At 42.2% G+C, this 27,234-nt stretch overlaps 1 protein-coding gene across 10 annotated transcripts in view; it reads left to right on the top strand.

Moving 5' to 3' along the window:
• Positions 1-949: 949 nt before the first annotated feature.
• The window catches only part of BRD4 (bromodomain containing 4), a 92,059-nt gene continuing 65,774 nt past the window's right edge, over positions 950-27,234 (top strand). For 2 of the 10 annotated variants that reach the window (XM_014055924.2, XM_014055918.2), the window contains exons 1-2: positions 950-1,157; positions 26,241-26,326. The gene's annotated coding sequence lies outside the window, so the exon portion shown is untranslated. Of the gene's footprint in view, positions 1,158-1,386; positions 1,478-1,640; positions 1,664-1,793; positions 1,865-26,240; positions 26,327-27,234 lie in introns of those variants that run through there. The other 8 variants (XM_087709756.1, XM_014055919.2, XM_087709757.1 and 5 more) reach the window with 6 other exon arrangements.

Raw genomic sequence — 27,234 nt, 5'->3', positions numbered from 1 at the left:
GAGATTCTCAGTCATCCAGGTCATGGTTGTCCCAAAGGTGCTTTTTCAAGAGGCAATTCGGGTTTTCTGGTTTTTCTTTGAAGACGTTCTGTTTCTCATCCAAGAAGCTTTTTCAGCTCAGAAGAAGCTTCTTAGATGAGAAGCGAAACGTCTTCACAGAGAAAATCGAGAAAGCCGAATTGCCTCTTGAAAAAGCACTTTGGGGACAGATTCAGAATTTTCAAATCAGTACATTTGCACGGCGGGAAAGCTTGTTTGGGTCTATGTGCATTAGCGATGCCTTCCGTTGCTTATATTCGGTCTGATCTTCAGAGGTGGAGAGGAAAAAAAAATTGAAGGCATCACAGATATTAAAAAAATAAACACCCGCGAATCCATCTAGCGGTGATCCTGATTTTTTTTTGGCAGGTCGGATCTGGGAGCCCCGCTTTATGGGAAGAAAGTGAATCATCACGGAGAACTCAATCGAAGAAGCCACCGTTTTTTGAGTTCGGGAGCAGCAGAGAGCTGATAAAGTAGGTGTGGTGTCACGTTAAAACCCTTCAGACAAAGCGGCGGCACGTGAATTCGGAGATCGATCTGACAGTGGCCCTCACTAATGGACCGATCTGGAATGCTGTATCTTGGCAAGAGGGAGAGGGACCTTGATCACCTGGCTTCTTGGTGCTGGTGTCGTGCTGGAGAGAAAGCTAAGAGGCAATGACAGGGGAGGAAAAACCCTCTCGAAACTGCGGCATTATTGAAGGAAAGGCAGCGTCCTTAGCAATAGGGATCTCTTAAATACGGAGGCGTCATCCACTCCACTTCCCGCTCGCTCCCGAGTCCTGTCGCAGAAATGAAGGCAATTTCACTCTCCTCGCCAGTCCCACCGCCGTTCGATTCAAGAGGCGTGGCTGAGAATTCGAAGTCCTCTGTTTTACGCGAGGCGGGGCTTGCTGCGTGATGACGTAACGCGCTGCGCGGTGAGGTCAGCGTAGTGCCGCCGTTGCTGGTCCCGCTGCCCGTCGCTCGGTCTGCTTTAGTCGTTTTTTTCTTGAGGTACTCGGCCCTCCAGGAGGAGTGTGGAGCTTTGTCTGCGGCCGGGGTTATACGGTATTTGCCCCGATAAGAAGATTGCTGGCAACACAGCCTGCTTGCGGTTTATCGTTTGCTATCAGGTAAGAGCTGGGCCGGGCCGGGAGAGGCTGCGGAGGTTGGTATTCTCCTTGGGTAATTACGTTGCCTTGCCGGCGTAACCCGCATTGCGTAATGTGACCGTTGCGTCAGGCGGATTACGTATTTTGCGCCGGGGCCTATTGCGCAAAGGTCTTTTGAATCTGCGCCGTTGGTTGATGGGGGTTTTCCTAGTTTTTCCGAGAGTGGAAGGAGCATTTTCTCCATCTGGCTTTATGCATATTTCGCAGCTACCGGACATATTATCTGCGGGAGCTATTGCGTGGTAGTCGATTTGGTATTTTGCACGGTTACGCGGATTGCGGTAGGTGCTGAGGAGGGCTTGGAGAGGATGCGGAGTTTGCGTAAAAGCGTCGTCGTTTCCCCCCTGTAGGATACGTGATTGTCGTAAGCGTGTCTGTGTCCTCAGCGCGTACCGCTAGGAAGTCGGACTCCCGTTTCCAGGGCGCTTCCCGCCTTTGCCGGCTGATCTGGATGGCTGCGCGCCGGGGTAGATCTCCGTCCGTGCGCCGAAAGAGAGGAGACTCTCGGCGCCCGGGGAGTCCGGTCTTAGTGCGCGGGTGGCGCAGTGAGGGAGCCTGGGCGGGGCGGGTGCTGATGATACTTCCTGCCGCCGCCATTTTGTCGTCGAGCAGGGGGAAGCGGCGGTGGTGGTAGCGGCTGCGGCCCGGGCCTGAAGGGCAGCCGGCTGGTAGGCAGCGATAGTTGGTGGAGGGGGAACGGGAAGGCTGGCTGGCTCTGGAGGAAGGAGCGCCTCTGGGCCGCTCCGCCTTTCGCGCCGTGCCCGCCTGCTGAAGGCGGTGGTTCCCGTAGGCCCGGCCTGGCGCTGCTCCTCTCCTAGCGCCGCCCCCACCTGGCATTTCAGGAGAGCTCGGGGGTTGTGTGCCTTGGCTCGCAGAGACTCCCCAAGAGCGGAGGCCTTTGCTGGCTGTTTCCTTTGGCTGGGGACTGGCGCCTTTCTTGGCTCCCAGGGCACAGCCTTTCTCGTGTTTTGTAACCTGACCGGGAAGGCTGAAGTGGCGCGGGGGGGAGCGGCATCCTGACTAGCCAGGCCGCAATTGGTCTCCGTGTCGAGCTCGGTAGCAGCTTGTGACCGGGTGGTCCGCGCTGCCGACCGTTGACCCTTTAACGGCTGCTTTTAAAACTCAGCTGCCTACCTGGTGATTCCCCTAAACTTTCTCTTCCCTTCAAATGTTCTCTTACGCCTTACCCTTCTCTCTTTTCCCGTCCTTTTCCCAGGCGGCCAAATAAAACGCCTAGTACGAGGCGAAAGGTTCTGTGTGGTCTTAAATGTAAGCATGGATTGCAATCCAAATATTTGGAAAAAGTAGAAGGGACTATTGCATCTTGTTACTTAATTTCTGAAGGATACCTTTCCTAGTAGGGCTTTCAAAATAAAATTTCCATGAATGGGATTCTTAATAAGCTGTCTCACCTTCGACAGCCGTTTCAAAACCTGAAATATTCCCATTTTAATAAACCGGAGATTACTGCCACTAATTCTTGTATAAATAGTTACCTAGATAGTTAGAAATACTTTTATTTAACATATCATTGGATTCTGTAAACCGCATGATGCTCACTATGCTATGGCATAATCAGCTCCTGTTTTTTGTTTAGAGGTATGTTGCAAGTTTAGGTGGCTAATAAAATTTACAATACCAAAGATTTTGTTCCGTATTATTAATCAGCCTCTAAACTGACAGGTTGGTTTGGAGTAAACAGTGTTTTTTTCTTGTAAGTAATAAAATAAAAGTTGGAAATCCTGGTCAACTATCAAAGTGATTCAGTTCATTATTATATGTACGTTTGTATTAAAATCACTCAAGCTTTCACTGATTTTATATATATATATATATATACTTATAGTGACCTAATCAGGTATCTCCCTGACTGTGCAGTTACTCACCTTGTATGAAAGTAGTTAATTTACTTTTTTCATCTTGATTCTTAGTACATTATAAATGTAAGAACTTGTTTGCAACTTATTTAGAAGACTTAGAAATGGACAACTCACCTTATGTCATGCTATTTTAGGAATTTTGTTTGATTCCAGCAGCTGATATGTGATAGTTGTGAAATTGAATTCAGATATGTTCTTGAAGTAAATATTTCTGCAGAAGAAAGTACTTTGTTTTTTTTCCCTTTCTCAATTACATCACCCCAAGCAAAGATAATAGTAGAGATTAGAGAGTTTTACTTAAATTAACTTTCTGTCATCAATACTATCTGATACAGTAGTTTGTATACTATATTGAAGGATAAATAGTTGCAGATTACTAAAAAAGGAGCTGCTACTCAAGGAAATACCCTTTTTTGATGAAAAGATTAATTCAATTAGAAGTGTTTAGATAGTTCAGTTGTGCATAATTGAAAAATATAAACTATTAAAATTGTCATCAGAAACTTTTAGGATTGGCAGAGGTGTTACAATTACAATTTAGCTTATCATACATGAACATTTTCCATTTTCATTGCAGATTTGCCTGTATCATAGCTACCCTTCTCTAGGATTTTTTCTGGGCAAAAAAAGTCACAAAGACTGTATGGGTCATGTAGGCAAAGCTGATATTTGGGGAGAGAATTCTGCCATTCATTTGCTTTGAGTATAGGTTAAAATTTCCTTTGCATTATATTTTTGAAAAGTATACTAAACCCTTAATGAGATTTACACAGGGCAATATATGAGACTGCACATATGAAATATATGAGTCATATCTGGTATCAGTGGAGTATTCTTTTCCTCAAATTAATAATCAATTCCTAAGTGCCCTAAGCACTTATCATTATAAGGTCGACTGCTTAGCATTAAGTAGTCAATATTCACGAATATATCTGATGTCTATATGAATTACATTCTAAAGGAGGTGGGCCTACAATATGCAGTTCTTAAAATATATTGTTATGTGGCAACAGATGAGAGTTAAAATCCAACCTGTCAAATAAGTCATCAAAATTCAGGAGCTTAGCAACAGAAAGTCCTTGACTTACAAACACAAATTGAGATTACAATTTCTGTTGTTAAGGAAAGCTGTGGTTAAATGAGTCTTGCCTGATGCTACAACTTTTCTCCATGGTTGTTAAATGAATTATTGCCGTTGCTAAGTGAATCCAGTTTTCCTCATCAACAGAAACAAACTTGGAAGGTGGCAGATGATGTTCATATGACCATGGGGTCATGCAACAGTTGTAAATACATGCTGGTTACTAAGCACCTCAATTTTGATCACATGGCCATGGTAGTTAGAGCAAGGATCAGTGGTAAATCATTTTTTTCAGTGTCATTGTAACTTTGAATAGATGTTAAATAAAGGGTTATAAGTTGAGGACTACCTGTAGTAAAAGAAGTAGCAGTGATGTAATTGGTGCTAATAATGATTTCACTATATTTAGAACTCTGGGATCAATACTTGGAAGTTTACAGTATTACAGTTGTTTGTATGGGGGAATAGATGGAAAATGAGAAGAAAACCTAGGACACGGTTTCTCAACCATGGCAACTTTAAGACACATGGACTTCAATTCTTAAAAATTACCCAGCTGACACACTAGTTAGGGCAGGGGTTCCCAACCAGGGTGCGAGAGGATATTCCAGGGGGTGCGAAAACTTGGATTTAGAAGTTTCAAAATTATAATGTATATTCATAATTATATGTATATAATTATTTACTTTTGTAAGGAGTGCAAGAATATATCAAAAGCATTTTAGGGATGTGGGGTATAGAAAAGGTTGGGAACCCCCTGAGTTAGGGCTTCTGGCAGTTGAAATCAACCCATCTTAAAGTTGCCATGATTAAGAAACACTGGTCTAGAATATGTCTTTACAATGACAATTTGCTCTGGAAGTTTCTGCTTGATTTTTTGGAAATATAGGAATCTCTTGCAGTAAAATTCGAATTTATTTCACATTTTGATTCTTACATAAATGGAAAGATTTAGTAGTGGTTTTACAAATTTGATTTGCTGATTTGAGATCTTAGACTTAGATCCATATATATGTTTTGAGCCAATTGTTCCTAAGAGCAGCAGTGTAGAACCTGCTGTCCTCCAAGCAGTATGACAGATGATCGGGGATTGTTGCTGTTATTGTACAACACGGGTAACAAACTCACATCATTATGGCAGCATCATGTGACATCGTGATTTTTTCCCCTCTTCACTAAACTGGGCGGAGGTGGAGCCAACACATGATGCATGTAGTCCAACACATTTTACATCCATCAACTTTCCTATCCTTATCGTAGAATATGAAGATGATTCAGGACATGCTTTTATGGTGTCATCCCCCTCCCCTTTCATTGTGGCTGCTCTTGCTCATTCTCGGCTGGTGAAGGGCATCATTTTTTCAGTTGCCAATATTTCAGATGCTGAAGTGCATAGATTTTTTCCCCATTCCTGTCTTATGAATCAGATTTTAAAATGTCTTGAGTCTTCTAATACTATGAGAAGTTATCTTTGAAATTCCCAGAGATACTCATTCCAATTCATGTCCAAACAGTATATCTTTTAATAGACATATCAATTTCTCTTGTTCAGGATGAAAAGTAGGTAGCCCTGGCAGTTGTGGCAATATGGAAAGTTTGCAGTTCTAGGATTTTAAAAGTGAAAAGTTTTTTTAAGAAACTGTGTCACTTCTATTGGATGACCCAATACAAGTAATATGTGAGGTAGAATTTTGGAGTTCATACCTGTGATTATTAACTGAAATGCCCTTTTTAATTAAAGTTCTGATCTTACCTGAATATGAACTGTTTATTGCACTCAAATCAGCCATCAAAAATGTAGCTAAGAAAGATACTGTAGTTTACTGTTAATAAAAGTGCCATTTTACAGATACATATGTTAATGTGACTTTGGTCTGCAAGTTTTTCCCTTTTAATCTTTTGTTTAAAAATTCATTATTCTACACATGTCTTCAAGTGCCTGTAGTTTTCCCCCATGCTTTTTCAAGAAAATTCAAAGCTAGGAATGGCTTCATTTATTATGTTTCATTATTCATTATGGCTTAAGAGCACCAAATAGAAACAATATTGTTCCTATTGTTTAAAATTACAGCTATTATTCTGGATTGGCTGTATTTGCCCAAGATTATAGGTATTGCATTGAAAATATCTTAGGGACATTTTTAAATTGTCATATGAACGTGCCTTATATAATGTATTTGTATTATTGACTCAGAACAAATAATTGGAAAGACCTCTGCCTGTTTTTCTAAGCAATTCTGTATTTAAGAGGCAAGTGGATTATTGTACGAAGTGTAGCTGATGCTATAGCAAATGCCTCTAGTATCTGTTAATATCAGTCTAGGTTCTATAGTTAATTGATTACAGCAGCTAGTATTGTGGTTTTTAATTATATTTAGTCTGTGGGAATTGTTTACTTTAGATCTCAGTGTCCCTGATTAATGCTTACATTGCAGGAGAAAACCAGGTGGTGGCTGCTTTGGTCCAGCTGCCAGCTTCCGTAGAAGACCCTGCCACCATTCTATCCAACCAAACTAGCATTAATAACATGCAGTGTTTTTGAGTTTGAGAACTCTTCAACAAGTAAAATGATACATATTATAGGGTGTGAAACATGGATGTCATGTCAACAAGTACTTGCCAAGAATTACGCTGCTACATTTTGGATCAATTGAAATTTCTCAGTAGTCCTCAAATGCAGCACCATCTAAAAGGTATTGCAGTAAATTGGGTAAATGCTTATGAGGACATGAGCTACAATCATAAAAACCTTTCACTCAAGATAGGTTGCTGTAGGCACATCAGCATAACCTTATCTGTGCAAAAGCCTCCTTGACTATGATCTCCACCTGTCCATTTGATCAAAAAGCATGAGTTTAAGAGGTTCCCACAGTAGTTGCTCCTCCACACCTCCAAGGGCTTTCTGGACAGTGATATTCTTTAAGAAAATCTCAGATTGCATTTCTCATTGTTTTCAGTTTGCTATACATATAGTCTACTGGAATGTAGGTCAGTACAGTTAACCTGTGCTAGAACAAAGATTTTAACATAGATTTCTTGACTATGTAATATAGGTGGCTCCTATCATCCATTTGCTGCTGACAGAATCAGCAGGATTAAAACTTTTTTGTATTTAATTTGGGGTGCTTGCAGAAGAAAAAGGAGTGCTGTAAATCTTACCAATTTAAAGTTTTCTAGATGACAGTTGATACTTTATTACTCTTATTTAAATTAATTATCAGTTCTTTTATCTCTTCTCAGAGGAAGAAAGTCAAGTTAGAATAAATAGATTATTCAATACAAAATAGGCTACTTTTTCAACATTTGGTTAAAAAAATGAGTTCTTGTGATTCAGTTATCTAAAAGTTTATATCCATTAGGTTTTGAAGATGAATATTTAGAGACTCCTTTGATTTGAACGACCTCTGACTTTCTAAATATACTTAATGCTTGCTTCTCTCAATTTTTAAACAATAATTGTCCACTCTGCTTGAGTGAAGTTCTTGGCTGAAAAAGAGAAATATATTGAAATACAAGAGAGGGCTTGGTGATAAAATGTTATCAAATAAAAACTAAAAATGAGTATGGTAATGTGGAGAAATTCCTTGTCTCTCATTTCAAACTTTGGGGAGCAGAAAATTTTAGTTACCGTATTTTTCAGAGTATAAGATGCATGGGAGTATAAGACGCACAAAAGTTTGGAAGAGTCTAATTTAAAAAAAAATATTCTGTTAGAATAATTTTTTTATTTTATTATTCTGCAAACCTCCCAAAACAGCCCCCCCTTTTCCCCCCCAAAAGGGGCATGAATAGCCCTTAGGAAGCTTGTAGAGTGTTCCTGGGGAAGGGGGGGCAAAAACGAGCAAAAAATAGCCCGTTTTTAGTCAAAAAAAGGGCATTAGGAAGCTTGCAGAATGCTCCAGGGGGAGGGGGGGCAAAATTGATTAAAAATGGGCTGTTTTTTGCTCATTTCTGCCCTCCAGCAGCACTCTGCAAAGTTCCTAAAAGCTATGCATAGCCATTTTGGTGAAGGGGGTGGGGTTTCAGGAGGCAAAAATACTGTATTCAGTGTATAAGACACACCCAGATTTTCAGCCTCTTTTGAGTGAAAAAGGTGCGTCTTGTACTCCGAAAAATACGGTAATCAAATGTGCTCATAGAAACTTCTCTGCTATTAGCGTGCAAATATTTTTACAGCTAGGTACTTGAGTATTTTATACTTGCACATATGCATCTTCCCTCACTAGATTGAATCATTCGGCCCTTGAATGAGTGGTCTTAATATTCATAATATCATTCAATGTACTAGAATTTGACTTTCCATTGAAAAATATTGACAAACTGCTTTCTGTTTTCCTTAAGAAGTAGCTAATACATAACATGTCAATACATTGTTCATTACTTAACCTTGTAGTTACAGGTAGTACTATGACCGTAATTGAGCGCACAATTTTGGTAATAAGTTATGATGGTGATATAGTGGATTATCATGTGACTGTGCCTGCTTATCATATTTTAAGCAAACACTGTGGTCATTAAGTAAACCTATTGTTTGTTATGATGAGTTTTTTTTTCCTGGAGACTGGAAGTAAACACTGATTTCTGGCAAAAACATAAGTTGTGGTCAGGTAATTGCAAGATATCAGAACTCCACATCCCGACCATGTCCCATTTTCAGGGGCCATTGTAACTGAGTAGTCACTACGCAGCTGGTCATAAATCAAGGGCTACCTGTACATGGTTCCATATGCTTCCACTATTTGCTTTCAGAACAGAAATGACCACACCACCAGCAGGTTTAATTAGATTTGTCTAAAATTAACTGTCTAAACTTAATTGGATTCCCTCTGAATCTCCAATCTGAATTCCTTTCATGGCCTTTACTATGAGTATAGTTGATACGTTGAGGATAGTTTAGGGGTAGGATACAATTCTCAGTTTCTTAAATGTAGTCAAGATGCAACATTTTTTATAGAATTATTACTGTATCACACTTCATATTTCATTTTCACTTCACAATATAAGTGCACAAAGCAGAAACAAGATTTGTTTTAAACTGGGGAAAAATTAATTTTAGATCAACCTTGGTAACCGCAGTGCTGCTTCATTATAGAGTAGTGGTGGGTAGTGTTCCTGGGAAGGAACAAAGAATGCCAGGAACATATGGCAAAAGTATGTACTCTCATGAGAGTCATCTACATAGGAAGATCATCACAAATTTCAACTAAAACAAGCAGGCATATCTCTACTGGGCAGCATCAATATGGGGGATAATAGAGTCAGGTTATCACATTAATGACAAAGGCATCATTTCATATAGGCAATCCTCAATTTATGCTGGTAATTGGGACTGGAATTGTGCAGATTACTGACCAGATCATAAAGTATGATGTCACATGACTGCATTGCTTAGTGACTGCACTGCTCAGCGAGTTTCTGTGATTAAGTGTAACATCATGTGATTGCCATTTGCAACCTCCCACCAGCTTCTCCAATGACTTTGCTTGCAGTGAAGGTCATAAATGGCAATTGTGACTACAGGGCCCTGATGCTGTAATTGCAGGCTGGTTGCTAATTGGCTGTATTCTAAACATATGATTGGGAACACTGGGATGGCTGGGACTTCAAAGACTGATCATGAATACCAACTTGTTTGCACTGTTGTAACTTCGGATGGTTGTTGAAATAGTTGTTAAGCAAGACCCACTTGTACATAACAGAACACAATGGTAGATTACCCCTGTATTTTCCCAAGTAAACCATGTATATAGCCTTGATAATAATTGTTAATACAGTGCTGGATGATGAATCCCCTCAAGTCAGGTGACATTCAACATACTATTGAGGGAGAGCTGAGAAGCTTTCAGAGAACCTATGGTATCTTTGACTTATGACTAGTTGCTTTAGCAGCCATTCAGACTTATGACAGACCACCCAAAAGGAAGTTATGATCCAGTTCTGAAGTTATAATAGCCACACTATTATTTTGGGCACTTAGCATCCGGCCCACATTTAATTTTTTTGGCAAGAAATTACCCAAAACAAACCTAGCAACTAGAGTCTTTGCTTAACTGTGGTGTTCGCTTAACAACTACCATTCAGACTTATGACAGACCACCCAAAAGGAAGTTATGATCCAGTTCTGAAGTTATAATAGCCACACTATTATTTTGGGCACTTGGCATCTGGCCCACATTTAGGTTTTTTGGCAAGAAATTACCCAAAACAAACCTAGCAACTAGAATCTTTGCTTAACCATGGTGTTCGCTTAATGACTACCACAAAAAAGCTTGTAAAAATAGGTCTGGTTATGACATGACTTGCTTTATGACTGTCAATGACTTAAATTGTAATGGGCAGACTCCAGTATGGTCATAAGTCAGGACTACCTGGAATGGTGTTATTGGTGCAACTAAATTGGACACTTTCAGTGAGACGATCATACATATTTACTATTTAAGACAAGAAAAGCAAAGAGCAGCTGTGCTTAGTCATGAAAGATATAATAGAATCACTACCTGAATATAATACAGTCAATCAATGACTGGGCAAATCAATTGTACTTCATAGATAGTTGTTTACTATGACAATTACACAAATTAATGCTTTAGCTATTGATCAAGAAGAAGAGGTTGATGAGTTTTATGATCAAGTTCAATACAAACTAACACGCCAGCAAGATAGTCTGCTTATGGCTGGAGATTGAAATGCCAAATTGGAAATAGTAGGAAGGAAAACCTAGTAAGATTGTATGACCTAGGAAACAGAAATGAAGCAGTAGAATTCTGTACCAATTTCTGCCAAACCAGTGATTTTTTCACTGCTAACTCAGTCTTCAGAATGAAGCCAGTAGATACATAAACTCCAGATGAATGCATAGAAATCTAATTGATAGAAGGAAGCAAAGAATTTTAGATATAATGACAAAAACATGGCAAAGGGCTGATTCTGGAACAGATTGCGAGCTGGTTACAATGTAGGCCATTCCATATTAGTTCTCTTTTGCATTGCTTAGAGAGTCCAAACATGGGTTAAACTCAGCCTATCTGCCCAGGACTGAATTGAAATATTAGCCACACCTCTGATGCTAACTTGACTCCGGTTTTTTCCTATAGTCTTTGGACAGCTAGCTTTGACTCTCCATTGCTTTTTTTAACCTTTTTTCCTCCCTTTTTTCTCTCAGAGAGCAGGCTTGGTGAGCTTTTCCACATTTTTTGTCTTTTCCCCTTCTTTCACCTCTTTAGCCTCCACGGTGTTCTGGGCTCGCCCGGGTGTCTCAGAGGTTGGAGGTAGCTGTAAGTTGAGGCATGTGGATTGGAGTGCCGATGCCCACGCAATCGCAGTGATCCCCACTGCGATCGGACTCATGGTTGAGGACTCTGCAGTCTCTGTGTCTGTCAGGAAGCACCGACGGCTGGTGCAGACCCTCAGCAGGCATCGTTTTGCATTCCAGCAGCTATTTTATGAAGATCGTTGTCACAGCGGCCATTTTGCTTTTGCATTTTCCCATGATTTCTTACCTGCAGCTGCCCGGAACTGCCTTCCTCTCCACAGATCGCCGCTTGAAGCCTCCTGTTTGGTCTTCCGGGGGGTCTGCTCCTTGGCTTTTCCTTGTCATCAGGGATAATGGCAGCAGAGTCTTTGGCTTCCCTGGGTCATACTCCTGGTGATTAGATCTGCATGGGTGCTGGGAAGCGATCCGGCTTACACCAGAATTTTTCTCATCAACTTGGCAAGTCTCAATCTCCTGCTGCCCTCACTGTCTCTGCCTTGGGAGCGCTACGCCATATGTCTTCACAGCTGTGAAGGTGGTAAGTGGAGGAGTCCCAGACTCATTCAAGTATTCCACAAGGATCGCTGGGATGGCAGACCAGGCCCCTGAAGAGCTGATATAGCCAGGCCTCTCCACCAGCAGGGCTTTTTCCAGGCTATTCTAGGCAGGGAAAGAAGCAGGGGTCAGGCCTGGATAGGGATGCTCTCAGTCACCAGAAGGTACTGGAGAAGCAATTTAACAAGGCCCAACAACAGGCCCAGGTTACCAGGCAGGTTTCCCCTAGGGATTTTTCGCCCAAGGTCCCAGCCAGGCAAAGACATCCCATTTCTGAAAGTGAAGGAGAAGGGCAGGAACTGTCCCCTGATGCTTCGCTGGCTGTGGCAGGTTCTCCTGGGCCCTCAATGGCTGACCATGTTGACCTTTTCGAATATCAATTAGAGGCGGAGGAGGAGCTAACTCCTGTAGGACCCCTAGCACCCCAACAGCCTTTAATTCAACTCTCCGCCAGGACCCGCCCTGGAGAGGATCGGGTACCCAATTTCTCCGCTGAAATGCAGGAAGTCATTGCCAGGGCCATTTCTCAGGGGATTGAAGGGTATGCCACAGCATGCTAAGCACCCGCGCAAGTCCCAGCCCACCCTGGCCCATGCTCCCTCCAGGGAGGCTCCTCAGGCCAAACGCCCCTCCTCTCCCCATTCCTCACTGGACAGTGAGGATTCCGCCTGGGAGGAGGACATTCTACCTGAGCCTGATTTCTCAGGGGATGAATGGACTATTCCAGACAAATCCGCCCTTGCTGGGTTGTTCAAACATGCCGCCTTCAAGACTATCTTAAATAAAGCAAAGGCCTCTACTCATTTGGGTTCATCCACCCCCGAACAGGCAGTTCCTGATCTCTCAGATCTCAGTGATGGCCTCTTAGAGGAACCGGTCCAGGCTCAAGAAATTGTTACTATTCCCAAACTATTCCTCAATGTAGTGCAGAGGCAATGGGCACAGCCAGGCACCCTGGCCACTCCCAGTGGTAGCGACAGGAAGCTGTATACCGTAGATGCAAGTTTGGAGGACTTACTGAAGTTACCTCCTGTGGGCGCGTCTGTTCTCAGTGCGCTCACATCATCCTCAGTGCTTCCCCCTAATTTCCTGGAGGCAGAGGACAATAGAGCAGACAAAGCCTGCCACAAAACACATCAGGCGGCGGTTTGGACGATTAAGATGTCCGTCTCTGCATCCTTCCTTTCCAGAGCCTCTTTCCTATGGCTTAGACAGTTGCTTACCAAACCCCCGGCTGGGGAAGGCAGATTATGACAGGATGTCAATAAGATTATAGCGGCAACAGAATACACAGCTGATGCCACTTTAAACACTGCTAAGTTTGCATCCAGAGCCTTAGCTTCCAACGTCACCACCAGTCACCTCTTGTGGCTTAGACATTGGAACGCTGACATTAGGTCCAAGTATAAGCTGGCCTCTGCCCCGTTTAAGGGAGGCAAGCTCTTTGGGGAGGCCCTAGACCTGGTCCTTATTGAAAATAAGGACAAGAAAAAAGTCATGCCTTTGGTCACTAAGAAACCTGAACGTAGGTGTCCCACCTTCTACAGGAAGCAATCCTTTCGGGCCATAGAGCCGACCTCTAACACAGTGTTCTTTCAGCGCCTCTACTCTCAGAGTACGGACAGGTCCCAGGACCGTCAGCCCTTTCACAACAGAGGCCACCAACAGGCCTTTTCCACACATCCTTTTCGCGCGGGGTGTGTGTGTTGTCTGGCTCCAGACCATTCCGGTGCTATAAGTGACCATCATCGGACGGCTCCCATTGGAAGGCGTCTTCAACTGTTCCATGCCCAATGGAAGCGAATTACATGCCCAGTGGAAGCGAATTACATCAGACCAGTGGGTTCTGCAAACGATTCGCATAGGTCTGACCCTCGAATTCATCTCACCTTCACCTCACCACTTCATTCATTGCCCCACCCCCTCCTGCCCAGTCAAGAAGGCATTCATGGAACAGGAGATCCTTGATCTAAGGAACATCAGGGCCATAGATCAGTACCGTCCGGTCTGGAAGGGACAGGATTTTGCTCCATACTATTCCTCATCCCAAAGAACTCTGGGGGCTGGAGGGGAATACTAGACTTAAAAAAGCTAAATTGCCACCTAGCATACAAGAGATTCAAGATGCAGTCCCTCCAGTCAATTTTGGGCTGCAGCAGGCCCAAAACATCTATAGATCTCAGGGAAGCATATCTCCACATTCCAATCCATAAGGCTCAATGCAGATTTCTGAGGTTCTATGTGGGCCAACATTATCAGTACAGGGCCCTGCCATTTGGCCTGTCATCGGCCCCCAGGACATTTACAAAGATCTTTGCAGTGGTAGTAGCCCTTCCTCAGATCTCGTCCAGTGCGGCTTCAATGCTACCTGGACGACATACTCATCCAGTCGTTCTGCCTAAACGTGATGCAAGATCTTCAATACACAATGAGAACCCTTCAAGATTCAACCCTTCACGGGTTCTCTGTCAACCTGGAGAAAAGTCATCTGGTCCCAACCACCAGGTTACTACATCTTGGTGCCATCATAGACACTGTGAACTGTCAGGTCTCCCTGTCTCCGGAACGGATAGCAAGCATCAAGGGCCTGGTTCAGCAGTCACATCAAGCCTCAATTGTGCAGTTGTCCCAGCTCTTAGGCAAAATGATATCCTGTCTCTACATCATACCTTGGGGAAGGCTTCACTCTCGCCAGCTCCAGTGGCATCTCTTACCACATCAACGTGCCAACGCAAGGACCTCACTCGTCTTGATTCTGGTTCCCCCACAGGTTCGTCAATCCCTCAGGTGGTGGCTCTCCCCCGCTCTGGCGAAAGGCAGTCTCTTCAAGAAACCAGATCGTCTGACCATCATGACGGATGCCAGCCTCTTTGGCTGTCAGGCGCATCTGCACAACCAAATAGCACAGGGCAGGTGGTCAGCATCCAAAGTAACATACAGCATCAACTGGCTAGAGTTGAGAGCAGCGAGACTTGCCCTTCTTCACTTCCAAAGTAGCATACAGGGACACCACGTGATGATTCTCAAGGACAATGTAGCGACCAAAGCACAGATAAACAGCCAAGGAGGAACCCGTTCCAGGTCCCTGATGGTGGAAGCGGATTCCCTTGGAAGGTGGGCAGAAAAACACCTGTGCTCAATTCAAGCTGAGCACATCTCCGGGGTAAACAATATCCAAGCAGATTGGCTAAGCAGGGGCACAGTCAACCATTCGGAGTGGCCCCTGCATCTGGATCTGTTCCACCAACTGTTGTAGAGGTTAGGCCGACTGCTAATCGATCTATTCACCACCCCAGAGAACACACACCTTCCCACGTTCTTTTCCAGATTTCAAACCCCACAAGTGGAAGGGGACGACACACTTCACTGTCATTGGCCACAAGGTCTGCTATATGCATTTCCTCCAGTGCCTTTTCTCCCCAGGGTAATTCGGATGATCTTGATGGAGGAAATGGATATCCTACTTGTGGCTCCCTTCTGGCCCAGACGAGCCTCGTTCACCGACCTTGGGAGCCTCTCAGTTGACCCACCCTGGCAAATTCCACAGAATAAGGTCTCTTTCAGCCAGGGGGCTCTCCACCACCTGGAGCCCCAGTGGCTACAGTTGGCCATCTGGCACTTGAGAGGGACCTCCTGAAGAGGGCCAGGCTCCCCAACAAGGTCATCCAGACCATCCAGACGGCTTTCCAGAAAGCCATCCAGGACTCCACCTGGGGTCCTTTTCAAAATGGTGCACAAGGAACCAAGTGGAGGTGATTTCGACTACTGTTCTTCAAATCTTGTACTATTTGCAGGACGGACTGGATCAGGGCTTGGCGCCCAACATGCTCAGACGCCAAGTGGTGGCCTTGTCCACGATCCTGTACCCTGAAGAGCACTCATCCCTAAAATGTCATCCAACTATTCATAGTTTTCTCAGAGGAGTCATCAACTTGAGGCCCCCTGTTGTCCACAGATAGCCAACATGGGAGCTTGAAGTCATTCTATGAGTGCTTATCGGTTCACCATTTGAACCTTTGCGATCCGCCAGTATCAAAAATGCCTTCTTAATTGCCATCACCACTGCGCGCTGAATCTCGGAGTTGGCCCTGTCGGTTAGGGAGGATCTATGCCTCATTCATCCTGACAGAGTGATCCTTCGTTTGGACCTGGCCTTTATTCCCAAGATCAACTCCTGGTTTCACCGGGCCCAGGAGGTCATCTTTCCGGATTTTTCTCCGCGCCCCAAATATCCAAGAGAAAAAAATGGCACATGCTCGACATTCATAGGGCACTACGAAAATACAAAAAGACGTATTACGAAAGACGTATGGCCAAATCGCTCTTCGCATCCCTTCAACCAGCATCCCAGGGCCGCAAGGTCTCTTCAGCCACCATCGGGCGGTGGCTGCGTGCATGCATCACCTTCGCTCACATTCTGCATACCGTTATTGTAATAATCTATGCCATGATATAATTTCGTTTATATTACTGTTGCAAAATGTGGGACTGCGCTTGAATGTAGTTTAGAAACTTTTATTTGGGACAGAATGCTGCAGGAAGAGTATTTGACTGCCACTGGGTGACAGGAATACATCTCACCAATTCATAATTATCTTTCCTGGTTCCCAGTAATTTTGGGTTCCAATTTAACATAGAAGTTCTGTTGTTAATATATAGAATTCTTCACAGCTTGGATAACAGTATCTAATAGACCACAACTTTCCCCATGTTCCAGCTTAAACCCTGAATTGATCTGTGCAACATATAGAGCGGGCATTTTCAGAGGTAGCCCTTTAACTTCAGAAAGTCAGTGAAGTGTACCAGTTGCTGTCCTTAATTGACTTTTTTGCTCCAGGCAGAGATAATTTTTTTGTAGTTTATGTTGCTCTGATTTTTATTACTGTTTTCATTTTCATTTTCTGTTTTTGTTTATCTTTTCTTGTTTTGTATAAAATTTTAATATATTTTACTAATGCTTTAAATCTTGATTATTGCAATTTTAATGGCATCATAAACTTGTATTTGATTTAAAAAAAACATTGGTTTGTTGTTGTTATACCTCAACTGGGATATTATTTAGTATATAGTATATGCTTTTCTGACTTTCACCTTTGTTCCTCAAATATCATGTTAAATCTATACATTTCTGAGTGTCTTTAAAATAGCTGAAATTGATTTTAAAAAGTGTATTAACTATAGATTTTATCTTGAACAAAAAAGAAAGCATTTAGATATTGTTTTTAATGAAATAACTTGTAAATATAAAAACATTTTCTTATTTGAAATCTCAAGTGGGGACAAATTCATTGTGATTACAATGCTGGGGGGGGGGCTTACCTGCCTTTAGAAATACAGTTTGGAGGTGATTTTCTCCAGGTGGTTAATTCATATATGTCATATTTACTTATTCTACTTGATGTATTAGCTATTCCTGAATGTGTTAGCTTTTGTATGATTTTAATGATTTGCTTCATAACTTCATTTTGTGTATTTATTTCTGAATTATTCTAAGACTGATTATTTTAAATATCAGTCTATACATTATTTTTAATTTCTGATTATTAATCAAAGAAATTTTTAGGTTAAATTAATGTTGCACTGATTCCTATTAATTTTGAGTCTTCTGGTAATTAATTTATAATATTTTTATATTGCTTATTAATTTTGATTAGCATGTCTTACAAATGGAAATATTTAATTTTTCATTCTATCATTGGTTGTTTATTTACTACCATCTTTTGGGCAGCTTACAGCAATAAAATAGAGAAATGAAAAGAAGGGTAAACATATAACTATCAGAATAATGTAACACTTTCGAAGAAAGCCTGCTTTTGGTTACTAACATTAAAAAATTACCTTAAAAATTACCTTCAGAACATTGGAACTATGCGCAAGCGTGCACACACAAAGACACACAAAAAGACACACACAAACAAAAGGATTGGCAGGAAATTTTTTACAGTTAATCTCTAGGATATAAAAATGATTTTCTGACTTAAGTGAGGCAGATTATAGTATGCTTTGCAGATTTTCATAACACTATTTCTTGGCACAGCTGATTCCAGGAATGAGAATTTCTCCAGTGTCCTGAGTAGAGAATCCAAGGTATGGGTTAATTCTGCCTTTCTGCTTGGAGACTGTGTCTAACAAACTTCCAGCCATGCCTCCTTTGCTTGTGTGTATCCCCAGTTTTCGATTCAGTCTGCACCCAGAAGAGATGTGTGGAAAAGTGCTCTTAGAACAGAAGAACAGAATTTTTCCTTAGATTCTGGAAGTTTCAATTAAGGTCTCCGGCTCTGTGTAAACCTTCGCAAAGGAGCGAATAGCTAGACTGGTTCCCCTGGTCCGTCCAGCATAACATCCTTGTTCCTGCTCCAGGATGAAGCCGAGGTCCCTCACTAAGACCCGGAGCAGCGGAGGGGACTGGAGTCACTGCCCAGCTAATCCTGATGCATACTCAAAAGCAGCTGAGGGGAAAAAACCCCAGCAGCAGGGTTCCTTTTAGGAACAAGCCTGCCTTGGCCAGAAGGGTAGTAAGCCAAAAATGGTGGATCCTGTAACTCCAGGAATCCCAGAAGTATGTTGGGAGGACCAGCCGCAGACTCACCCGAAAAGCTCTGCAGAGCCAAAATCGGCCACTTAAGGAGTGGCGGGGAGACTAAATGTGAAAGCCTCCCCCCCCCCAAGAGCTTCAAGAGCCAAGGAGAAGGACACCTGATGGCGTCAGAAGGCCCTAGACAAAAGAATTGTCAGGGCTGAGAGGGAAGCAGAGCGAAGAGGAGGAAATCCCCCGGAAGTGGAAATGGCTCAAATTTCCCACTCTTACCAGCCCAGCAGGTAAGTCAGACAATTTATTGCCACGCAATAGACTCTCAAGTGGAGTCGCCAAAGCCACAGTGCACTTGGAACTGACCAGCTACAATGGAGCCAGCATTAGATCTAGTGGAGCCAAGTGAGTTGCTCTTTCAGCGCCAACCTCAGAGAGTGAGGAATCCCCTCCTCTATGCCGGGAAATAATCCAAAGATAATGGTCCAACCAGGGGTTTGCCCTTCCCCAAGCAAGAATGACACCCTGAAAACAGAAGATAGAAAGGCGGAGCTGCCTGGGCAGTCAAGGCAGCAACAGCTGCCTCGTTCTTCAATAGAGCCTCCTTGCTCTGGCTTTGTTAGATGCAAGCAAAGGTTCCGCCTGGTGACCTCCGCTCCAACCAGGACTTTAACAAGTTAATAGCCCTCGATCCTATTCTGGTGGAGACTTAAGGACAGGAGAAAGGTCCTGCCTTCCTTATACAGGCGAGCTGACCATCGTCCCTCACTCTATTTCCATAGGCCTTCCTTTTGGTCTACAGACATGGGGATTTACACCCCTCACCCCCAGAGGGTGTAGTCCTGCAGACAAGATCAACAACCGGACAGATCCGGATTCAGGGTTAGAAGTAGACAACAATTCCAAGGCAAGCGGCCATTTCAGGACACAAGTAGTTGCCCCTTCCACCACTTCAAGTGACGACAGATCCAACCATCCCATTGGTAGCTGACTAAGCCTATTCGCCCATCAGTGGGAGGGAACCACGAAGGATACCTGAGTCCTAAATATGGTGAGACTAGGCCTCACCCCTAAATTACTCTCCACACCCAGAGTTTCTTCATACATTTCTCCATATCAAAGGACAAGGCAAAAAGAGGCCTCATGGAGACAGCAACCCAACACTTGCTCGTCATCCAAGCCATTAAACCGGTCCCAAAGGGCCAACAGGGACGGGTTCTACTCCATCCTATTTGTAGTCCCAAAGACCTCAAGAGGGTGCGGGTAGAAAGCAATTCTGAACCTGAAAAGATTGAACAGACCTCTAATTACAGAAGATTCAATATGCAGTCTCTCCAGTCAATATTGTAGAGCATCCAAAAAGGATTCCATCTGTAGATCTGACAGAGGCATACCTCCACGTCTACCCTGCCATCCCATCGGCGGTTCCTATGGTTCCACTACACGGGCTAACATTATCAGTACAAGGCCCCACCATTTGGCTTATCCTCAGGGCCCAGGACTCACCAAACTGTCCTCAGGACGATTTTAGTGCTCGTTCAATTTTACCTGGACGATATATAGATACAGTCCTCTTCTCCCCTCCAGGTGATGGAATCTGCAAGTCACAGTCCAGGTCCTTCTGGATCAAGGGTTGTCCATCAACTTTGAAAAGAGCCACTTGGCTCCGACTGACAGATTGCAATACCTGGGGGCGGTCATAGATATTATGTTTTGTGAGGTCTCCCTGCTGCAGGAATGCCAAACAAGCTTACAGGCCCTGGCGAACCGTATCTTAACAGAGCAAGCAAGCAAGCAATATTGTCGCCGTAGTTATCAGCTAATTTTTGGGAAATGAGCCACCCAACGACTCAGGTGACTACCCCGATCTGAACGGCACAGTCATTGCCATGGCCCGGCTGGCTTCCCGTTCAATTGATATAGCTGCTGTGACTACTCAGCTGACTTCCTGTTTGATCGGAACAGCCTATGCAATGACTAAGCTCTGTGACCGGGATAGCTGATAGAGCAACATAGCTGGTGTCTTTGTTCCACCTAGCACCACCGCCATCTTCCAACTCATTCAAACAGAGCCAGCGTTTGGCACGCTTTTCTGTGGCAGATACCCTGGTGCCTCCCCAGCAAGGCACCAAAAAGCCTCCAATACAGCAGGAGAAACAAAGGATGGAGGATGCTGCTGCCTCAGAGAACCATGAGGTGCTTATCTGAGTGGGGAAGAGAAGGTGGGCCCAGTACAGCCAAATATTAACCAGAAAGATGTCCCAGGCGATTGCCAGGGGATACTCCTTCAGGGACCACAGACGCCTAACCATCACCATAGATGCCAGCCTCTTTGGCTGGGGTGCGCCCCACCAGTCCCTGATGACACAAGGTCAGTGGACTCTTGCAGACCTGGAACACAACATCAATTGACTGGTGCTCAGGGCAGCCTACCTGGCCTTCAACAGGTTCCATGCAAGGAATGTGGCTGACATACACTCATCCTGATAGACAATGTGGCCACCAAAGCACATATTAACCGCCAAGGGGGCTCCCATCTCAGGTCCCCCATGCAAGAGGCTGAACAGTTGGGCCTCTGGGCAGAAAAACATCTGTCCCTCAAGAAAGAATACTTCTTGAGAGTGAAGATTATGCAGGCATACTGGCTCAGCAGAATCACAATTGACCACTCAGAGTGGCATCTACATCCTGCCTTATTCAGGGAAATCTCAGAGCAGTTCAGCTCTCCAATCCTGGATCTGTTTGCCACTCCATCGTACATCCAGTTGCCCAGGTTTTTTTTCCAGATTCACAACATCGGGGGCAGAAGGGGTCAATGCACTCTGCAGTCCATGGCCCCAAGAGCTACTTTATGCCTTCCCTCCTCTTCCCCTCATCTCAGGGGTAATCAGGAAAGTGCTGGCAGAAAGAGCAGAGGTCATCCTTCTGACTCTGCACTGGCCCAGATGACCATAATTTGCTGACCTAGTAAACTTGTTGATGTCCAGGCCCTTGAGGATTCTGCAGGACAGAATCTCCCTCAGCCAGGAGGCCATAGTTCATGCAGAGCCGCAATGGCTCCAACTGACTACTTGGTACTTGAGCAGAGGTCAATTTTTCCAACAGTCATATGGACGATCAAGCCACTAGAAAGCCATCCACTGTCCCCCAATACTGTACTCAGTCCGTTTGAGCCATCACGGTCAATCAGCCTATGCTTCCTTATTCTTAAGGTAGCCTTCCTAATGGCCATCACCTAGGCCAGGTGAGTTAGTGACCCTCTCTGTGAGAGAGCACCTATGCATATTCCATTCAAACAGTATGATGCTGTGATTGGATTCCTCCTTCCTTCCCAAAATGAATTCCTAGTTCCCCAGAGCACAGGAAATAATCTTGCCTGACTCTGTCCAGACCCGACCCATGCCCTGGAGAAAAAGTGGCACACCCTGAATATTAGGAGGATCCTACGCACCTGCGTTAAGAGGGTGACCTATCTTAGAAAAGCAGAGTCCCTGCTTGTTTCCTTTCAGCTCTTTACTGGGCAACAAAATTACAGTACTGACCATAGGCTGATGGATACGGGCATGCATCGCCAAAGTCTCTGAGCTTCAGGCTCTCCCATTACCTAGTAGGGTGACAGCCCATTCCACCAGAAGAGTGGCCACAACAGCTGCGTGGGCGACATGGGCCTCTTATCAAGAGAATCTGTAGAGCAGCAACATGGTCCTCCATCCCCATTAGTAAAACACTACAAGCTGGACACATTCACCTCTGCTGAAGCGACCTTTGGAAGAGGGGTATTCTAGAGAGTGCATACGGACTTGGGGACCCAGGACCGACTGCTACCCACCCTTAGGACAGATGGCTTTGGTATGTCTCATTCCTTGGATTCTGCACTCAGCACACTGGAGAAGGGGGTGTTGGTCTTACCTGATACGCTCCTTCTCAGTGTGCTGAGGGATAATTCAACCCCACCCTGGTGACCATCTAGTCCAAAGTACAGGAGTGACCAAAATCTAGACACAAACGCATCAAGTCTATCACTACACCTTCATCGAAACTGGAGATACGCACAGGCAAAGGAGACATGGCCAGAAGTTAGATAGACTCAGTTTCCGAGCAGAAAGTTAACCCATTCCTTGGATTCTCTCTCAGAACAGCGAGAAGAAGGAGCGTATCAGGTAAGACCAACACCCCTTCCAATGCTCTGAAGGCACTTTTCTAATGTTGGTAACCCAAACCAGGCTTTCCTCAGCAATGTCAACATAAATCCAAGACTCAACTCAATAGGAGAGGAGTAATAACTACCACCTTTTCTTACTTGAGTGATTTCTTTTTATGCTTGAAGAAGAGGCAGAAAGAAAGTATCAGTAAAGGGATGATGCTGATATGGTTTGGCCTGTTGCAACTCTGCTGAAATGAGATGATGTAATCATAGAGATGAGTCTTTCCAAACGGTATAAATTTGGCATTTTATTATGTTACCATCTGTTGTGGTTGTAAAAAAAATGTCAATCATTGAAGTCTCAAATAAGGACCAATGCAGTATACTGGAGAAACTGAAGAAAATTTGCCAGAATAGAAAATAATTAGCATTCTGGCATAATTTTTGCATTCTAGCTTTTCTGATTCACACCCACAAATTTGTGTTTTGTGAAGTTCTATTTGATTCTTCATTTCATTTAAGAAATCTTAATAGACTTGTCAGCAGCATTTGTTATTCTAAGCTACACCAGTTCTACAGCTGGAGGTAATCAGTTACATATACCTGGTTTGCCCTGTTATCTATAATCAAAATCATGGATGAGGAAACCTTTATTACAGACAGAGCTGACATAAAAGAAGAAAGGTTAAAACATTCCAACGTAGTTGGAAATTGTGTGCTGTTGTGGGCTAATTCAGCTGAATAGGCTATCTCAAATCATATAATAGTATATATGTAAAAGAGAACTATTCATTTCTATTTTGGTTCCATCAAACTCTAGGTTGACTCTAGATGGTTCATAATTCAAAAAAATATGGGCTATGGTGATTCTGCCATGGGAACTCTGAAGTACAGTTTTCTCTGGTTTTAGAGATTCACACAGAATGCTTTCATTTAGTTTTTTCCCATTTAACAAAGCAGAGATATCTTGGGATCCTCAATTGTCCTTTTAACACTACGAATTGGTACTGAGATGATGAAATACACAGCAATAGTATTAGTATGGAAAACAAGTTGCATAGCATTCAGTCTTTACCAGTAGGATTGAAGATCTCTATGCAATAAAAACATGGTTTTGCAACAAGCCCAATTTATCATCCTGCGGTTTGTAAGTTTATTAAAACTTAATAAATGATATAATGTTAATAGTAACATCAGACATTTGATGCAAGTTTTGCTTAAAGTCTGCAACAACAAACAATGCTTTATTGTGTCTCATGCACCAAAATGTCATTCTGTAAATTATTTTAAAATCTTTAAAGGATCAATTTTATTTTTAAATGATTTATTATATATGTGATAAATGGAATAAATGTTGTTGGGTTGTAATATATTTTTGTTAGGCAGTAATTTTTAGGAGTTTTTTGTTCTGATACAGTCTTTCAATATAAGGAGATAGAGTAGAAAAAAATCACTTGCAGTTTTAAAAGTTTAATGTTGGTACTGTAGTTAATTTTTATAGCCTATTTTATAATTTCTGGTATTGATCATTGATAATGGAAATCATGAAATATTTTCATAGTATTTAAATTTTTATTTTTAAATTTGATCCATGGACTCTCTCAATCTTACAAAGCAGATTTGAGAAGCACTTGTGGTTTCGCATTAAGTACATCTTTTTATTGAGCACTGAATGTGACCTAAGAATTCTTAATATAATTCTTGTTTGAAAAGATCAGGAAAAGATTTTTTTATGAGATTAGTACTGTACTCTGGATGGTTCCTTTGAGCTGTTTCTTGTTGCATTAAGAGTAACAAACTAGGAAACACCTAGTTCAGCTGCTTATTCAATACACCAGTATGAAAAAAGAGGAAAAGCTGGAATAATCAGATGATATGTATCAAACTTGCTTTATCATGAAAATTTAGGTAATATGTGAACAAGTCATGTACATAAAAATAAAATTAACTCTTAATTAAGATTGGAACAAATGTATGATGATTTCTGTTGTGCTTTAGGGATCAGAAATAGTCAAAAAGATTATATAACTCCTTACTACATAGCATGAAGGAAGTTGTATACTTTATCACACATTATATGCAAATATGCTGGGTAATAATTTTCTTTTAATTTCTATGGGCTGGCTTTGCTAGAATAATAATAGTGATATATGAAGCTTGTATTAACTCTCAATGGCTCTGGGCAGCTCACAACAATCAATATATGCATTTTTTTTTAAATGGCAAGCATGAAGTAAGGAGTCTCACTCTCTTTTGTCTAAGACTTCTCTGAAGAGCCAAATCTTCACGACTCTTCTAAATAACAGTAGAGTGGAAGCTATCCAGATCTTGGGGTGAACCTAGTTCCAGAGTGCAGGTGCTACTACAGAGAAGATGTGCTTCTAGGGTCCTAAAAAATGACACTCTTTAATTGAAGGAACCTGAATGCACCAGTGCTGCAGGATTGAATCAACTAGGTTATGGGAGACAGCCCTATGTCATGTAGGCTTTATAGGTAACAACCAGAATCTTAAAACCACACTTGGAATAAATTGGCAGCTAGTGCAGCTCATGAAGCAGAAGTGCTACTTCTGTGTGCAGAAGCATAGAGAGCTGCCAGATGACTAGGGCATGAGTTTTTAATTGACTCATTTTACTTCTTTTATTCATAGCCCTGTTTCAGCATTATCGGAAACAGCTAACAGTAATTACAGTGCCTTATTTTATGTCAGATTTACTGGTTTATTCTTTTTCCAGATACTTTTACACTTTACAAATGTAGTTATACAAACTACAAAAAAATAGGAGAAAAAGAAAGCAAGTTTCAAAGGGGAGGGAGAAATAGTCATTTGTTTGACCGCATACCACAGCCTTCTACAGTATGACTCTGAGGCTCCAGCAACTTTGAGACATAATATCTCTGGCAATATTTTGTTGAAAGACTTTTGCTAATAAAGAACAAATGAAAAGCATTATGCTTTTTGCTTTTTAACTAAGTGATGAATTATGAGGAGAAGATAGTATCTGTTGTATTAAGAGATGGTAATAAGCTATTAAAATTATTTTCAATTCCTGGGATGAAGGGGACGGTTACTTTCATCTCCGCAAGTATTGCATTGGCACATGTAACACTTTACCAATGTTCATTGGGAATATGTGTGGATGTTCACACAAAATTTCATCGAAATCCATGATTGTCGAGCAGGGACCCCCAGACCACTTGATATGGAATGACCCAAATGCCATAAATAAATAAACAAGGAAGGAGCTTAAAAGACAAAAGTCATGAAGAGGACTATCTACAGCTATAGTCAGATTACTTGAATTAGCTACTAAGGTTGTATTTCAATGCTTGTGAGTTTAACAATTTATTAATACCTGCTTGTAAGCTTTAAGAAGTATTTGTTGAGAATAGATAAATCTTTGGTCTAAATAAATTACTAGTTTATCATAAACCTTCACCTTTAAAAAAATCAGGGCTTTTAAGGCATGTATTTAGCAAAACTGGAATTAGGGCTGAAAAATCAAGTTTAGATTCATTATCCAAATTTAAATGTTAGGAATAGAATATTTTTCTTTTTCACACCTTTATTTTGATACTGATCTAATTCATTGTTTTTACAGAGTTGTACTTCATTGTTCTATGCCAGAAATGGATATTAGAGCATAATTACTAGAGGGAAGTAATCAGCGATAAGCTCTGCTTCAAGGTAATATTTCTTTCTTTTTTGCATTGGAAGGTTTGGCTTGCTAATTCTGTGTATCTTGGGCTTTTTTGTGTTGATCGACTATATCTAGTCTTTTATCAGAGAAAGCACATTTGAAAATAAGTTTTAGTTCCATAAGTTTCCTGTTCCAAATATCTTTCATTATGTCTTTTTAATAAAGTTTTATAGTTCTAATCTATTAACTGCCCAGAGTCACTTAGATAATGAGAAGAGTGGTATAAACATTTGATAAATAATGTGATGGTTAGGATTAATCAAAAAGAAACTTTTTACCAAATAATAGTTTGTTTGGCTTCCTTCCAAGGATATATAATTTTCCTCCAGCCTAAACATTTCATATTTTACATTATATCTTTGATTTTGGAGTAGTGACGGTGGAAACATTGCAGTCAACATTCTCTGTTGTAGGTGCACATTTTGTTTGAAGTTATATGATGTTCCTTCAGGGCTGGGGCAGTATGGTAAATCAAAGATGGAAAACATGGGGTCTTCTAGATGTTGATGTTTTTGAGATTTATAAGTTTCAATCACTATGACCAGTGATAAAGAATAATGGAAGTTACAGCTTGAGCAGTTTGAAATCACATACTGTCCATCCCCTTTGTAAATAGATGGGGCTCAAGTTTGTAACAAATCTATTTTCAACTTTAAAAAAAAATCATGTTAGGGTATTTGGTAGGCACTAACAGAGATAGCTGGTGGCCAGAGGAGACATGTGGCCTATCAATCCCTGTTTTAGATGGTTAAAACAAGCTCAGGTTCCAACTTATATAATTTAGACTACATAATTGCTTTTTTACTCATGTGGTATGATATAGTTTCTGAAACAAAACCATTGCATGACCTAGAGATTTTTGGCCTAAAAGGCAGGGTACCCAAAAGGACTAAGA

The sequence above is a fragment of the Thamnophis sirtalis genome, unplaced genomic scaffold (genome assembly GCF_051295495.1).
Source record: "Thamnophis sirtalis isolate CommonGarterSnake01/CBP01778 unplaced genomic scaffold, rThaSir2_p1.2 scaffold_3, whole genome shotgun sequence".
Taxonomy (NCBI): domain Eukaryota; kingdom Metazoa; phylum Chordata; class Lepidosauria; order Squamata; family Natricidae; genus Thamnophis; species Thamnophis sirtalis.
Note: the sequence above shows the minus strand (reverse complement) of the source record. Positions and strands in the feature narration are given on the sequence as shown.